The following is a 16,344-nucleotide window of genomic DNA, read 5'->3' on the forward strand; positions in this document are numbered from 1 at the left end:
CACTCTTGATAAAAAAGCAAGTGAACAAGAGGAGTCATACAGCTCTTTGTGTAACCTTTACTCCGCTGCTAAGTGCACCAGTTTATAGCAATTATGGAAAAGCCACTGATTGTATTATAAATGTAATGACATTAGCAGGAATGTCACTGTGTTTGTAGCAACAGTTGTGAAATTAATTTTTTTCTTCATTAAGGAGATCCTTATTTGCATGATTAAAATGTCAGCCCAGATAAATGCATGTGCCGGAGAATGAATCACTGAGCAAAAATGCCACCTGCCAAGCCCGGAGAATAGGACAAATAAACAAGCAGTGAGGAGCAGCTCAAAACTTGATCCAGCTCCCAGTGGGAGCCGTTCCATCATCCTCGGGAGCTGCAACAGGCTCCAAGCGAGCGCCAAGGCGAGGAGGCTCAGCCAAGCAACAGCCCAAATACTTGGGATTTTTGCTTTGGCCACAGTCAGTCATTTCAGAAGGGAAAAATACATACAGCCTAATAAAAACAGAGTGTCTCCACTGTGGTTTTAGATAGTAGAAAAAAAATTACTCCTACAAAAGAGGGCGAAATATGTTACTCCTTTGCTACTGTTTGGTAAATCAAAAGCCCAGCTATGACCCCTCTAATGTGGCTGAAGCTCATCAACCCTGCCTACTACTATAAATCAACAACATTTCCTACTTACTTTTAAGCTCCACTCAAATACTTGCTAAAGCAGATGAATTCACACAAAAACTTTGTATGAAGGTCCAGGCTCAGAGGATGACTTACAGCTGTCCTCAAAAGTGCTGGATCCCAAATGACAAAGTCAAGAATAACGGTGTGAAAAGTACCAAGCTGTTTTCCTTTTTGCCCAAAGTTGAGAAGGGAAGGGAAGCTGAGAAAATAATATAGTGCCAAGGAGACAGCAGATTTTATCTGTTTCAAATAAGTCCCGATCCTGCAAAAGTATTTTCATTGATAATTAAAGCAAAGAGAGATTAAAAACGGTAGAAAAAAATTGCTATTTTAAACTGAGTTACTCCTTTTAAAGTACATAGAGACTCTTACTTCTCCTTTTCATCACAAATTTCATTATTTGGACTTTTTTCCATTTTAGAAAATGCAACAAAGCAAGTAATTTTGAGATTTCCTGCAAACTCCAAGGAAATGTATTTGTTATTCAAAATGTTTAATTTCAACACAGTGAAAAATTATAATTGTATTTTATGTTTTTTTTCTATATAATTTTAAAATGTTAAGAGCTGTGATGAAAACTCATCTATAAAAAAAAAAAAAAACAGAACACTTCACTCCGGAAAGGTGAAAACAAAAGACTTCAAATGTGGTCCAAGGCTGCGTCCGAAACAAAAATTTATTAAACCGGTGTGTTTTGGTGAAATTCTATTGGTTAATAAGCACTTTTTAGAAAATGACTTGTCAGACACCTTCTGGCCTGCTCAGTGTGGTGCCGTCACACCTGTCCTGGGGAGCAGAGCTGCCCTGCTCACGGGCAGGAGGCTCCTACATGGCAGTTCCCTCTGCAGAGTGACTCAGTGGCAGGACAGGGCAGGCAGGACAGGCAAGACAGGCAGCTGCCAGATCCAGATGAGATCCCAGTTCATCACAGCTGAAATGAAGAGGCAGCTTCCTCATCTTCCTGAGCAGATCAACACTGATGGTATAAAATCTTTCTTCTGACCTTCATCAGAGCAGAATGTTCTCATCAACACTAATCTACACCTTCTCGCTCTCTACAACTACCTGAAAGGACGTTGTAGCATGGAGGGGGTTGGTCTCTTCTCCTAACAAGTGATAGAACTAGAGGAAATAGCCTCAAGTTGCACCAGGGGAGGTTCAGATTGGATATTAGGAAAAATTTCATCTCAGAAAGAGCTGTCAGGCATTGGAACAGGCAGCCCAGGGCAGTGGTGGAGTCACCATCCCTGGAGGGGTTTAAAAGATGCGTAGATGAGGTTCTTAGGGACATGATTTTGTGCCAGTGTTGGGTTAACAGTTGGACCCGATGATCTTGAGGGTCTCTTCCAAAATTATTCTGATTCTATATTGTGTTTTCCTTAAAAGAGAATACTTTCCAAAGCTACTTTGGAGTTCCTGAATGTTAATTGGTACATACCAATTTGTTTATAAAAAGGTATGCTTCAGACCACAACCATGAAGCACCACTGGTGCAATGGAATAAAAACAAAGCAGAAGGCTCAAACCAGGGAACACAGACCACAATATATACCTCAGATCTTCCAGCAGGTCTTTTAGTGCACTTATGGCCAGAGCACTGAAGGATTTGGTCACTGAACTGAGGGTGAAACCCCTTTTTCAAAGGGGATTGTCTGTAGCTGTTGTCCAGGTGAACATGGCACTTTTCCTTTCCATCCCACAGGGCCTGACAACTGTGTCCCTCTGCACAGCTGCCACAAAGCCATATATAAACCTGAGGGTGATCTATGAGAAGAAAATGCAGAAGAAACCTGAGGGTGATCTATGAGAAGAAAATGCAGAAGACACAGCAGAACTGCTGCAAATGGCTCAGCAGCACAGCGAGAGCGTGTTGGGATGCAGTGCCATCCTGCACCGCACAAAGCCCGGGCTGCAGGGACTGAGGGGACCGAAACACGGGCAAGGACGATGCTCCACATGCAGGTTGTCACAAGGTTGACATCCTACGTGCAGGTTGTCACACGAATGACAAGCAATAGCTGGACTGGGAGGGGTCAAGCATTTTGCTGACCACATAGCTCAGTCTTGCAGGCAACAAGATGATTCAGGGTCAGACCCAAGATAATGGTTCTTCGTTTCCAAGGTAATGGAGAGTCTTCTGTTGGCCTCATCAGACTCTTAAGAACCTCAGCCTGCAGAAAGAGGAGTGAACAGAAAACACAAAGCAGTTATAAAACCAAGATTAACACACCTTTATCCAAGGCCTTTATCCTTCACAACTTCTGCTGTCACCATTGCTTTCCATGAGACCCGGGTGGAGAAGGCCCAGCTTTCATATTGATTCATGATTCATATTTCACAGCTTCTGTTGACTTACTGCCCAGGAGCTGAATAGATAAACATGGGCCAATTCAGCACCTTTGTGGGTCATAAAGAGTCTTTCCTAGGATTTCAAGAAGCCCTTAGATGGGACCTCATGCTTAGGCAAGTGCAGTAGAGGCAAAGCAAAGTAAAAAAGTGCATGGAAAAGAGGGAAACAGCAATTCTTTTCAACAGACCTTCAGGGTTTCATATTGACCTGCACATAACACAGTTGATCATGTATCCTGCAGCTCTGCTCCCCTGTCATCCAAGTACGGTCCTGGCTGCATTGTAGCAGAGCTCCCAGCTGCTACACCGAGTCTCTCCCATAGGACTCAGGGCATGGGGCTGGCACAGGGTCAGCATGGGGAGGGAGAGGAGATGGGATGGAAGGTGCATATCCAGCTCTCATCTCCTGATGGAGCCAACACTTTACCAAGGAGCTAGAGAAAGCCCCTTTAGCCCAAGTGTTGGGTATGGAGAGAATACCTGCCTCACACAAGGGCAAAGCAGAGAGGCTTTTGCTCTGGATCAGTTCCTTACATATAGGCAAGGTCTTGGCTGCAGGGCCAAACAGCATCTTCCATAAAGCCTCCAGGGATTTAGGGAGCTGTTGCCTCACCAGGAACGTTAACTCTGCCTTGCCTCTGTGAGGCAATGCCTCTCACTTAGGTTTTGCTGGGGTTTCAACCAAAGTTCTGCAGCGTTGCTGTCAAAGCTAACGTGGAAAATACAGGAGCCAGCCCACCTTCCTGCATGGCCTGAACTGATGAACAAGAGGGCTTGGCCACCTCTCCTATCGTCATCATGCCATGGCTTTGCACTTCGAACTCGTGCTGGGTTCAGATCTCAGCCTCTGCTTCTCCCTCTTCTTCAAGCACTGAACAGACACTGCAGCCAGGATCTCACTGCGTGACAAAGAGTTTTTTTTCCTCTGCAGGAAACTAAAAAAAGCCAACAAACTCCAGATGTGGAATTCAGCAACATTAGACTTGGTGTTACTCAACATCAGCACAGGGCCTCTGGAAGAATCTACCCTTGACCTACCAAAGTGAGCTTCTCTCAGCAAGAACAGATTGCAAAACTCACCATGGAGCAGAACAGGAAAAGTTCCCACGTCTGATGAGAGGCTACCGAACACAAACTGCACGAAAGTCTTGTTCTGCCTTCTCTCAGCCTTCCCCAGCAGAATTTGGTTCCTGGCCCGGATCTTGGCTCTGGTGGTTCCTGCCAATGATGACATCTGAATCCTCTGACACGTGCCCCGTGGCTCCACTTGGCATCCCAGATCACAGACATGCCTGCTGGAGACAGACATGAGCTCATCCTCCTCTTCCGCATTCACAGTGAGTTTCTGACCGCCACAGACCACTTTGCATCATCTTCCACCAAGATGATTCTCACCAACACACCCAGGTGGCTGCTCCCACTGGCAAGGGTCCCCAGACCCGAGTCTGCAGGATCCTGGATGTGCCTTTAACCACCAGTAGCTACTTTTGCTCTGAATGTTATTTTCAACCGAGTGTTTCAGAATGTGAGTTTCGATACTATCTTCTCCTGCTGTCATACAAAGAGGTAGGAAAGCCAACAAATCCTTATTACTTATTGGTTTTCAGCTAGGTTCAAATCAATTTGTATTACAGTACACTGGACTTATGTTTAATTCTTGCATCCTTCCTGACACCAGGGAGATGGAGGGAGTTTATTATTATTGTGGTATTTATGCTGAAAAGTTTCACAGCAAGTGTGCAAAGAAAAGAAGAATGACAGTGTGATATGCAGAAAGCCAGATGATTCAAAAGAAAGCAACAATGCAGAATAAAAAATAACTGCTTGAACTGCACAACGTAAGATACCATACAGGAGAGAGGCATGACTGAAACACTCTCAATTTGCAATGTATTACCACTACCAGCCCTGGATTTCTGGAAGGATGAGCCCAATCTGGGAGATTGTCTGCAAAACCACAAAGAAATTAGTAAAAATTCATAAAGCAACAGCAGCATCTCTCCCAGGGGTATCTCTGCTGCCCGGGCTCCCTGGGAAGCCCCTGTTTCATCTGCATCCCCTATTTATCTGGGTCCCCAGTAAATGCCTTTTCTGCATTTTAAACTGTGAACTTTGCAGTCACAGATTTCTCCCTCCACTGTTGCCACAACACAAGGCAGATGAGCATGTTCTCTAAAACTAGTTATGCTAGGGAAAAAAAAAAAAGCCTCTTATAACATAAAAGCTTTCCTTGACCTTGTTGTATAGTTGGATCAACATTTAATTGCTAAATGTTGCACATTTCCCAAAAGACAAAACAAATATGAGGAAAAGCCACTGGATTGTGAAGGCTGGCAAAGCTATCTACCATCTGCAGATATTCAGCGGGGCCTCCAGCAGATAACAATGGCAGACAATACCTTGATTTTCCTCCTTTTCTCTCCTCTTACACAATGGAATATCTTCTCCTCTTAGAACTTGGGTCCCCATTAGTCTGACTAAGGCAACGTTTTCCTGGGACCCTGCTATTGTGAAATGCTGGAACTAATCTTTTCTGTGTATTTGTGGTAAAAGTCAACATCATCTTGAAATTGCAGACCAGAATAATTGCCTCTGGTCCCCAGAATGATCCTCCTGCTACTCCAACTAGAAAAAGTGCTTGCAATGCTTGAGCTGCAAGCACATGCAGTTGTAGAGGTCAGGCATAGGCTGCCTGGCTATTTTTTTGTAAAATCTCTTGATTTTGGACTCTAAATGCATTGATCTCAGAGTGCAACACAAGGCCATCTGCCACCTGGTCCATGTGTGTGGGTTGCGAGGTACAGGAGGAAGGAGGTCTCGGCAGGAATGACTTGTTCTTTTTGAATTTTAAGAAAAAGTTGGGAGTGCATTCTGTGCCTCATGTCTGGGTCGGTTCATGCAGTTCTATTCTGGAAATAAAAGTCACAACTAGAAGCATGTCCAGGTGCCCCGGGGACTGCAATGGGGATTCCGCACAGTGCTCTGCTGTCTGCATCTCGCTGGCAGGCTGTCTCCTCCTCTTTTTGTTTGTTTTTGCTATGAATTTCAGGTGGTTTAGGGCACTTAGATCATCTTGCTTAGGTACAAAGGAAAAACATTGACAACATATTATGCTGGCTCTTGAGTTCCCAGACTGTCTTTTTCTATGTAAGTAAATGAATGGCCTCATCACACCCGCACAGACAATGCTGCTATGGCAAGTTGTTCATGTAGCTGGTTGCAGCACCATCACTAGACACGGAGCAGAGTTTGCTGCTGTTCTCCATATTACACTAGGAGTAGCTGCTTTCAAAGTGACTTGCTTTTCTTCTTAAATGTATGCCTCTAATTTGCTATCTAAATGAAAGCTTCTCTTGTGAGTATACCTTTTTTACCATCAAAGGCCAATATTTGGGGGCAATTATTTCCAAACCAAGTGAGTAAAGTTGGGTTGAAGCTGTTATAATTCTATGAGTTTGTATTACGCAGACTTGATTCTCCTTGTGTCCTCCTCTAGGCTGTGGTAGATGGTGGTAATGGAGAATATGCTGCTGCATTATATCTTAAAATTTCAGTTTCCTGTTTTGGAAATTCACATGTCTCACGTATTCCCTTTTGGAAAACGTCCATGCTCTGGGGAACTGCTCCTTTGCCCATGTGCTAATGAGTACTTCCTTTCATTAGACCCAGGAATCATTACTGTCTAATCATAACTGGTTATAAAGCAATTGAACAGCTTTTAAGGAGAATGCTGATGGTGTTCGGGAGCAGGTCCCGCTTTCCAGCTGCCACCTGCAGCCTGCCCTGCTCCCACACTGTGCCCCAGCCTGGGCAAGGCACAGGGACCCACCTTCATCCCCCAGCCACACGATGGCCAACACGCCACCCAGGCTGGCTCATCATGTTAACTAACCACATGCTGGGCAGGATTGCTCATGCTCATCCCGTGATTTCCCCATCTCTGTTTCCCCTGCTCAGAGACGTATGACTGTACTTCAGTTGTTTCCTCCTTTGGAAGGAACTATTGCTGGAAAACTGTGATGAGACATCTTGGGGTCCTTCATGCTGCAGGTACACCCATGTGGGACCCACCTGGCAACAGGCAGCCACCAATGCCAGAGGCACCCCAGATTCCCATAAATCACAGGAGCTCAGCAATACGGTGAGGGGATGCAATAGCACAGTTCAGCTTCCTCCAAAGTAAAACCTAAATCTGCACAGCTCTGCTCAAAAGGGAGCCTCGGGCAGGTGGCTCAGCACTGGGTTTCTATTGCAGACAGTGAACATTAACTGAGATTTTATCCTCACTTCTGGGATTCAAAGTTTGGAGGATAATGGCAGAGCTAAGGATTTTATTCTTTTTTTTTTGTTGTCTTGCATTCCTGACTGAGACAGTGCTTTGGTGGTAAAGCTGCCATGACACTGAAGAAAGAGAATCAGTGAACAGGTTGGTTAACTGTATGTCCGAGTGATAAATGGAACGAGCGGTCATAGAATAATAGAATGGTTTGGGATGGAAGGGACGTTAAAGATCAGTGATCCTCACAGTCCTCACAGTATCACAGTATCATAGTATGTTCGGGATTGGAAGGGACGTCAAAAGATCATCTAGTCCAATCCCCCTGCTGGAGCAGGAGCACCTGGGTGAGGTCGCACAGGAACATGTCCAGGTGGGTTTTGAATGTCTCCAGAGAAGGAGACTCCACAACCTCCCTGGGCAGCCTGTTCCAGTGCTCTGTCACCCTCACTGAGAAGAAGTTTTTTCTCAAATTTAAGTGGAACCTCTTGTGTTCCAGCTTGATCCCATTACCCCTTGTCTTATCATTGTTTGCCACCGAGAAGAGCCTGGCTCCATCCTCGTGGCACTCACCCTTTATATATTTATAAACATTAATAAGGTCACCCCTCAGTCTCCTCTTCTCCAAACTAGAGAGACACAGCTCCCTCAGCCTTTCCTCATAAGGGCGGTGCTCCACTCCCTTCAGCATCTTTGTTGCCCTATGCTGGACCCTCTCCAGCAGTTCCCTGTCCTTCTTGAACTGAGGGGCCCAGAACTGGACACAATATTCTAGATGGGGTCTCACCAGGACGGAGTAGAGGGAAAGGAGGACCTCTCTCGATCTACTAACCACCCCCCTTGTAATACACCCCAGGATGCCATTGGCCTTCCTGGCCACAAGGGCACAGTGCTGGCTCATGGTCATCCTGTTGTCCACCAGGACCCCCAAGTCCCTTTCCCCTCAACTGCTCTCTAATATGTAATTTCCCAACCTATACTGGAACCTGGAACCTCATGAGGCCTCACTGTCCTATCTAGTAATTTATACCTGCCATGCATTTATTCTTACAAAAAATCCCTCAGATAAGGGGGTTTCCATGCATCTGATTGATAAGGCACAAAGACAAACAGAATATTTGGTTTAGGGTCCCAGTGCACTGCTGATTAGCACAGCATCACTGGGAGCAGTGCGTGGTTCAGTTCAGACCAGGAGTGGTGCTCAGGTCTTCTCTGGGCAGAAATCAGCAGATGTGGGTTAAGTACAGCCAAGGAAATAGGGTTTCAAGTGACTTGCTCCAGGTCAGAAAAAAAGAAGTTATGAGAAAACTGGGACTGAAACCTGGACTAGTTCAGTTCTGCACATAACACCTCCACCAACAAACCACATTTCTTCGCCCTCAACCAGAATGAATGCATAAAACCAGTGCTGGATCCAAGCTACCCTGTAGCTCAAGCAAGTTTTATGCACTTAGCTGGAAACCATTTCTATCTGAGCTCCAGCCCCTGGTAGCTCTCACAAGGAAACTGTGTGTGCCTCTATACAAAGAACATGATTTTAATACATACAAGACACATGGCATGATTCAGCCTTGCTCACTGACCTACATAGTCACTTGTACCAGAGTGGGATGGAAACAAAGCACTTCCGGTCCTAATTTGGGAGCATGGCGCTGCCTCCTTACCCAGCTCTAACCGATGCTGTGTGCCCCCAGGCAGGGCAGGGCCAGACACACACAGGTATCCAGATGCACGGTCCTTCCTCACATCTGTTGGTCTAAACTGCATTAGAATTTTCCTGAGTTTGAAGTCAAAATGCCAGTGTTCTAAATAGAAAACCAAAGAATAGTTTGGGTTGGAACAGACCTTCAAAGCACATCTAGTCCAAGCCCTGCCATGAGCAGGGACATCTTCACCCAGATCAAGTTGCTCAGAGCCCTGTCCAGCCTGGCCTTGAATATTTCCAGGGATGTGGCGTAAAAAAGGCAAAGGAGTAGCTTAAAGCCATAAAACGATACTTCACGGCACAAGACGGACTAGCAGAGGGCCCTGTGCAGAACAGCAGTGCTGGAGGGCAGGACTGAAAGCCGTTAGCAGAGCTTTGTGAGGACGCTGGCACAAGCAGTCACTCACATCGCATCTGACATCGTCAAGGCTTTCAGCCCCGCTGTTTAATGAAGGTTAAATTGCTCCCGTAGGCTATATCGACATGGAGGATTTTCTGAAATCTCTCTAGCCTCACTGAAGTGAAGCTCCACCAGCACCAGCAATACCGGTACTTTGCTACTAATCCTGCTTGTGCAAGATTATACAAAAATATGGTAAAAATGCCAGTCATAGCAACATTCATGCTGCCATGAGGCTCCAATGATCAGAGGAACCAAGGCTTGTAGGAAGACATAATGTCTTCTATTAAACCAATGCTTTTTATTAGCTATTCCTGGAAAAAAAAAAACAAAACAAGCAAAGATATTAAAAGCTGTAGGAGACAAAACGTTGGCAATGAAACGTATTAGACTAATGAGTCTAAGCTTAGCCTCTGTATAACCAGGCTGAAGGGAAGAGTATCACTCTCTGTCTGCTCTAGGCAGCCAAGCAGAAGAAAAAAACTTTGGAAAAAGGTAAGAGAAGGTGAGAAGAACTTTCTTGAAGAAAGCAGTTAGTGTGCCAAACAGAGGTGGTTTGAGGTGACATGATGAATGGAGAAGCTGCTCCCACAAGGTACCAAACATCCCTCAAGTCCTGCTGGTATCTCACAGCCAGATCCTGAGAGACTAGAGGAAAGCTTCCTGATTTATTGATACGCTGGAAAACGGGGCACAGAGCCAACTGATTGAAAGCAGACAGTCCTGCAGGCGCTGCCAAGATACTAAATCACAGGCAGAATCTGAACAGGGCATGCACATGGAGACGAGATTTATCATTGCCAAAGGCTGGCAGCGTTGTTTGTCAATCCAGCCCTCTAAGAGTACCAGACCCCGCCACGTTGCACAAGTGCAACACTGACAGAGCCGCACGTCGCTTGACACAGCCCTTGTGCTGCAGTTTCAGGGGTGAGGCCGCTCGGCTCAGCCGGCGTCACGCTCCGCACGTCGCATGGCAGCGGTTCCCAGCAGCTGGCTGACACATTGGAAACCGAAAGGGTGAAGGATTAGTAGCCAAAGGTTCTCTGGCCACCAGGTTATCTCTAAGGTGATAGTTTAACTTGCTCTCTGCCTTTTTAGCTGATTGCTGCTGGCTTTTTTTCAAATGTGCATGCTGAGAAAATGTGCCTCTTTCAGTCTTCAGCTACTCCCCAAATCGGAAAAAGTGCTCTTTAAAATCCTTGCTCTGAATCCTTTCTCTGATTATGATTTAGAATGAGTAAAGAGTTGTAGTTTTATCAGAGAAGCAGTAAAACTCATGCAAGTAACAGTTTCTTGGCGATGCGGACTGTGCTGCAGCATTGGCAGCACTGATCTGCTGGAGCACAGCACAGGGCTTTGTGAATGGCTGTGCTGGACTACAGGTTATCACTACACTCGAATAAGAATTAAACGGGATTGCTGTAGCAAACATCACACCAAGTAATTTGATAGTGAAGCACATAATCTGACTGATATCCCGACTCTTCTCTGCATCCAAGATCCTCTTTCTAACGCATTTTCCACCCAGGTTGAACAGAAGCAGAGATTGCTGCTCCCTGCCTCTCGGTGCAAACCCTGCTGCCGCTGGTACTTGATGCCAGGAGGAGGAGGTTTAGTGGGGTTTTGCTGAAAATGTCACATTTCACAGAATCACAGACTGGTTGGGGTTGGAAGGGACCTCTGGAGATCATCCAGTCCAACCCACCTGCCAAAGCAGGTTCGCCAGATCACACAGGAGGGTGTCCAGGCAGGTTTGAATGTCTCCAGAGAAGGAGACTCCACAACCTCTCTGGGCAGCTGGTTCCAGGGCTCTTGCACCTCAAAGTCAAGAAGTTTCTCCTCATATTCAGAAGGAACCTCCTGTGTTTCAGTTTGTGCCTGTTGCCCCTCATCGCATCGTTTCTTTCAAAAGATCCACTTCCTCGGTAATTTTCACTTCGTGTCAACTTTTGCGTAACTTGCTTTTTCTAAGGTTGATAGGGCAGCTTGACCTGCAGATTAACTCTTTCCACCCCCTAATCAGATGTGTAAGCTAAATGTTTGTGATTTAACATAAATCCAAACACAAGGCCACTCATGTTGTTTTGACAGCTGAGTTGCAACGAATTCTGACAAATTAATTAGGATACTTTTTCTAAGGGCTTTCTATACTCTTAAAAGTAGATTGCAGGAAATAAAGTAAGCTTAGAGTAAATAAATCAATAGCAAATAATTTAAACTACATCAGTTCCCATCTGCATATGCAAAACAGAATACACAGACAGAGGCAGCTTCTGCTTGCATCCATGTGACTGAAAGAAGCTGTGTCGCTACCTTCGTGGTTTTGCACTTTTAAATGCCCATGAAGAACTGAGTCAGGGTGCCAGTGAAAACACCGATGCAAGGAACTGTGGGGAACTTCATGATGTATGAGGCACAAAGGGATGTCTTTAGTCTTGTGACTGGTTTAAAAAAACTTAAGCAATGCAGACAACAATTACAGCTGCACTATAAACTTGACTTTTGACAGAAAACTGCTGTACTGATAACATTTTTAAAAGCTTGCCACAGCATTTTCTTAGTTGTTAATTAGCTTCTGCAAGAGGTCACAGCTTGCAGCTTGGAACAGAGAGCCGGGAGTAAAGACATTCAGGGTCTATACCTAGCTGGGTAATCATAGAATAGTTTGGATTGGAAGGGATGATAAAGATCATCTAGTTCCAAGCCCTCTGCCATGGACAGGGACACCTTCCACTAGCCCAGGTTGCTCAAAGCCCCGTCCAACACAGCCTTGAACACTCCCAGGGATGGGGTATCCACAGCTTCTCTGGGCAGCCTGTCCCAGTGCCTCACCACCCTCACAGGGAAGAACTTCTTCCTTAGGTCTAATCTAAATCTACCTCACTCAGTTTAAAGCCATTACCCCTTGTCCTATCACTAACTGCCCTTGTTAAAAAGCCCCTCTCCAGCTTCCTTGTAGACCCCCTCTAGGTACTGAAAGGCTGCTCTAAGGTCTCCTTGTAGCCTTCTCCAGGCTGAACACCCTCAACTCTCTCAGCCTGTCCCCACAGGAAAGGTGTTCTAGCCTCTGATCATCTCCGTGGCTCCTCTGGCCCCTCTCCAACAGGAAGCCACAGGACAGGTGGCTCTGGGCTAGGTTTCTATTTTCTACTCTGCCCAACTTCTATTACTATAAAATGGGAGGAATAATACTTGCCGCTCAGGGATGATGCAAGACCTAAGTTCGCCAGGAGACCGCTGCCCCTCTGATGAACAGTGCAAGAGAAATTAATAGTATTATCGCACTAGTAATGAGCTCTCACAATGCAGGGACTCCTTTGTTCAGACAGTTTTTTTTCAGCAGCAGCCAGGTTCCAGCAGAAGTTTATTAGAGAAAAGTGAGTGTTGCTCATCTCTGTGTAACTGAGAATATATGGCTTTATATTAGGAGGATTTATCTACAACGTATTGCATTCCTCAGAGGATTTACCTTTAGGGAAAGCCTTACGAATAACTCCTTAATGCCTAGTTTTGTTATGAAAATGAACTTTAGCTATCTTATGAATTGTTTATCTTAAGGCTGCACAATTACTTTGATTATGAAAGTCTAGTGTTATTCAAAAGACTGCAGAATCTCAAGTGAGTAGATTAATATTGAAAAGATATGAGGGACATTCTGCTTTTCTGATTCTGTTCCACTCATGTGCCCATTTCTCATATGAAGAAGAACAAGAGTGTAATTGTATTGCAACCTATTATTGTGATACAGAAGAAGCAATTACTATATGTATACAAAAAGACCATTAAATATTTCCACCAGCGACTATGAATCACACCAGAAATGTATTACTGTCATACCTTATTTTCATTTCGTTCCCCACAAGAAACTTTGTTAACAATTAATTCCAGCAACAACACAAGGAAATTGAAACAGAAGGTCTAATAATTTTTCAGCCATCCTTACGAGCAGTCGGAAATGAAAAACAAGGTAACAAAAATTAACTGGAACTTTCTAAGTTGTTAGATAGCAGAATAATGTATGCAGACTTGTGTGACTGTAGGGTTTGCAACCACAAAAGTGAATGGTGGAGCTGTGTTGCTGCAGCAATGACCCACTGGATGCTGAAGAGGTGAAGCAAACAGCCCAACCCTCTGTTCTTCACCTCTGAGAAAAAAAACAAACACCAACGTCCCTTCTCCCACCTGCACCGGCAGCAAAAGGCAAAAGCTCCAACAGGTCCAGTGCCTCGGGTTAGAGCCCCGTGTGCCCACAGTCCAGGCCAGGAGAGAGCTGCCCTTGGAATGTTTGTGTGAGGTGGCAAATGGTTCAGTGTCACTCACTGCTCTGTTTCTCTCACTTAAAGTGTATTTTCCTTTTTTTGTGCCTTCATCAATGATGGTAAGAAATATAGAGTTTTTCTGTTGCTATATCATGTTTCCACGGATAAGCTAACATGAGGCTACATGCAGCAGCCCTACAGCAGCAGAATGTGAATCAGCAGTGTGCCCAGGTGGCCAAAAAGGCCAAGAACATCCTGTCTTATGTCAGCACTAGTGTGGCCAGCAGGACAGGGCAGAGATCGTCCCCCTGTATTCTGTGCTGCTGAGGCCCCACCTCAAATCCCGGGGTCAGTTTTGGGCCCCCTCACAACAAGAAAGCCCTTGAGGTGCTGGAGCGAGTTCAGAGAAGGGAACAGAGCTGAGGAAGGGGCTGGAGCACAAGTGTGATGGGAGCGGCTGAGGGACCTGGGGGGTTCAGCTGGAGAACAGGAGCTGAGGGGAGACCTTCTGATCTCTGAACTGCCTGAAAGGAGCTTGGAGCATGGAGGGGGTTGGTCATTTCTCCCAAGTAACAAGTGATAGGATGAGAGGAAATGGCCTCAAGTTGAGTGAGTGGAGGTTCAGATTGGGTATCAGGAAAAATTTCTTCATGGAAAGGATTGTCAAGCACCAGAACAGGCTGCCGAGGGAAGTGGTAGAGTCACCATCCCTAGACATGTTGAAAAGACCTGTAGATGAGGTTCCTAGGGACGTGGTTTAGTGCCAGAGTTACATTAATGGTTGGACTTGATGATCTTGAGGGTCTCTTCCAACCAAACTGATTTTACTTCTCCATCTTTCCCACTCCCTCTGGCTGGTGGTCACTGTTTGCACAGCTCCACTGCTGTGGCTATGAGGGGAGGAGGGCTGGAAGCAGCCACACTCTGTCTCACCTCCTTTCCCCAATGGGCAGAGCTGCTCTGTGTCCCCAGCAAACTGTCAGTTCAGACCAGAGCATCTGTGGGGTCAGTGCCTGCACTGGGTGGGAGGGGGAAGGAGTCCCCAGGGTGGCTAGTAGATGCAGAGACTTTCCAAAGAGGAGAGAAAAGTGTCAGAGGAGAAACTCCTGAGTAACAGGAGGGGAGGAGGATCACGAGCAGACCCCTCACAGCATCTTGTGCTGCAAAATTCAAAAGGTAGCAAAGACTCACAGGCACAGGTCCCAGCCTGCTGGTTAGGTTTGCTGCAGCTCAGGGGAGAGGCATGGAGAAGAAGCACTCAGGATGTTTGAAAGAGAAGCTGTTGTGGTTATCAGTGGACATTTTCATTTCTCATACCTTGTGCAATTAGCAGGTAGGGTACAAGACACACATCTCTGCCACTGTTATAGTGCAGAATAGGAAAATTCTAAATTCTTTCTCCTCTGAAATGTTAAGTAAGAGAAGCAGAACACCTTTGTGACTGCTCGCAGCCAGATTACTTAACAAGGTACTCCAGGCAGTTCTGTAATAGGTATAAAGCAGTGTTCAGGGCTCCTGAGGTTCCACATGCATTAATCAAAGTCACAACTACAATAGCGCCAGAGCCATCGTTAGCTTTGCTGCCAACTGAAGACAGACATCGCAACAAAGTGCTTCCCTTTCCACTGTTTATTTCCAGCTGGTTTGCAATCAGTCGTCACTGTAAAGCCTGTGGCTTTTCTCGACCCTTCCAAATGATGTAATCACTCCAGCAAAAAGACTAGCAGGAGGCCAGTTTTGAATTAGCTTTTTAACAGAGTTCAGCTGTGATCTTCCTTATTTTTGAGTGTATATAACTAAATTGAGCACCTGCAGAGTGACTGCAATCATCTAGTCACATAATATGCACACCAGATAAAAGGAAAGCTTGCCCAGATTGCTTCTTTAGTCATCTTCTGGAAGGAATCACCAACTGGAAGGAGAGGTAAGTCAGTTTGGTGGCACCTTGATGGTAAAAGCTGCCCCTTCAACATGGATAACACTTATCATTGGTGAGTCAATGGAACAGCTCTCTTGGAGAGTTTCATAACTTGGAGGTGAAAAGTTCTGGATACAGCTCCTATTTTCATATCTTCATTTACTGTGAAGTGTTCTGATTCTACCCAACTTAAGACAGCAATATCCATTTAGTATAGCAGAGAATACAGCACAACTCCAAAGTACCTCCAATACTTAAATTACAGGTAAACTTGTTTAAAAATAGATCAATATGATGAGGTCTTCTCCAGATTAAAATAGATATAAGTATAGAACTGGACCTTAAGATGAAGGCCTCAGGGTCCTTCTTTCTGGATCTCTGTAGCTGTTCTACAAGTCTATGTCTACTCTCAAACTGGTAGGTATGATAAAAGTAGCCAAAAAAGGTGATTTGCCTTTACCAGCAGATACTGCCAACACTCAAGCAGGCAAAAACTGGGTAGTCCCTATGACTACTGATGTTCTGGCATATCCCTGCTTGGAAAACAGACAAGTTGGCATCTGAGCAGAAGGATTTCTGCTGTAACAAAACAAAATCAAAAAAAAAAAAAAAAAAAAAAAGATTATTTGGACAGCACTTCTTGTAACAGATTTTGTAAAGAAAAGGTTAGTAAATCAACAGATAAAAATGTGACACCCTTTATTTTAGAGCATTTTCCACCCTGCTACTCAGTCTGCTTTTGAAACTAAATGGCATTCATCCC

At 45.2% G+C, this 16,344-nt stretch overlaps 2 long non-coding RNA genes across 2 annotated transcripts in view; one reads left to right on the forward strand and one right to left on the reverse strand.

Moving 5' to 3' along the window:
• LOC110357740 (uncharacterized) lies at window positions 1-5,516 on the reverse strand. The gene is made up of 3 exons (XR_010469927.1): window positions 5,423-5,516; window positions 4,104-4,315; window positions 1-2,845 (listed from the first exon to the last, which is right to left on the reverse strand). It is a non-coding gene; the product is annotated as an uncharacterized LOC110357740 (long non-coding RNA).
• LOC135578396 (uncharacterized) overlaps window positions 4,456-16,344 on the forward strand; it is a 25,304-nt gene continuing 13,415 nt past the window's right edge. Inside the window, exon 1 of the long non-coding RNA XR_010469928.1 lies at window positions 4,456-4,589. This is a non-coding gene — a long non-coding RNA (uncharacterized LOC135578396). The remainder of the gene's footprint in view (window positions 4,590-16,344) is intronic.

This window comes from Columba livia, chromosome 2 (genome assembly GCF_036013475.1).
Source record: "Columba livia isolate bColLiv1 breed racing homer chromosome 2, bColLiv1.pat.W.v2, whole genome shotgun sequence".
In the NCBI taxonomy this organism is placed as follows: domain Eukaryota; kingdom Metazoa; phylum Chordata; class Aves; order Columbiformes; family Columbidae; genus Columba; species Columba livia.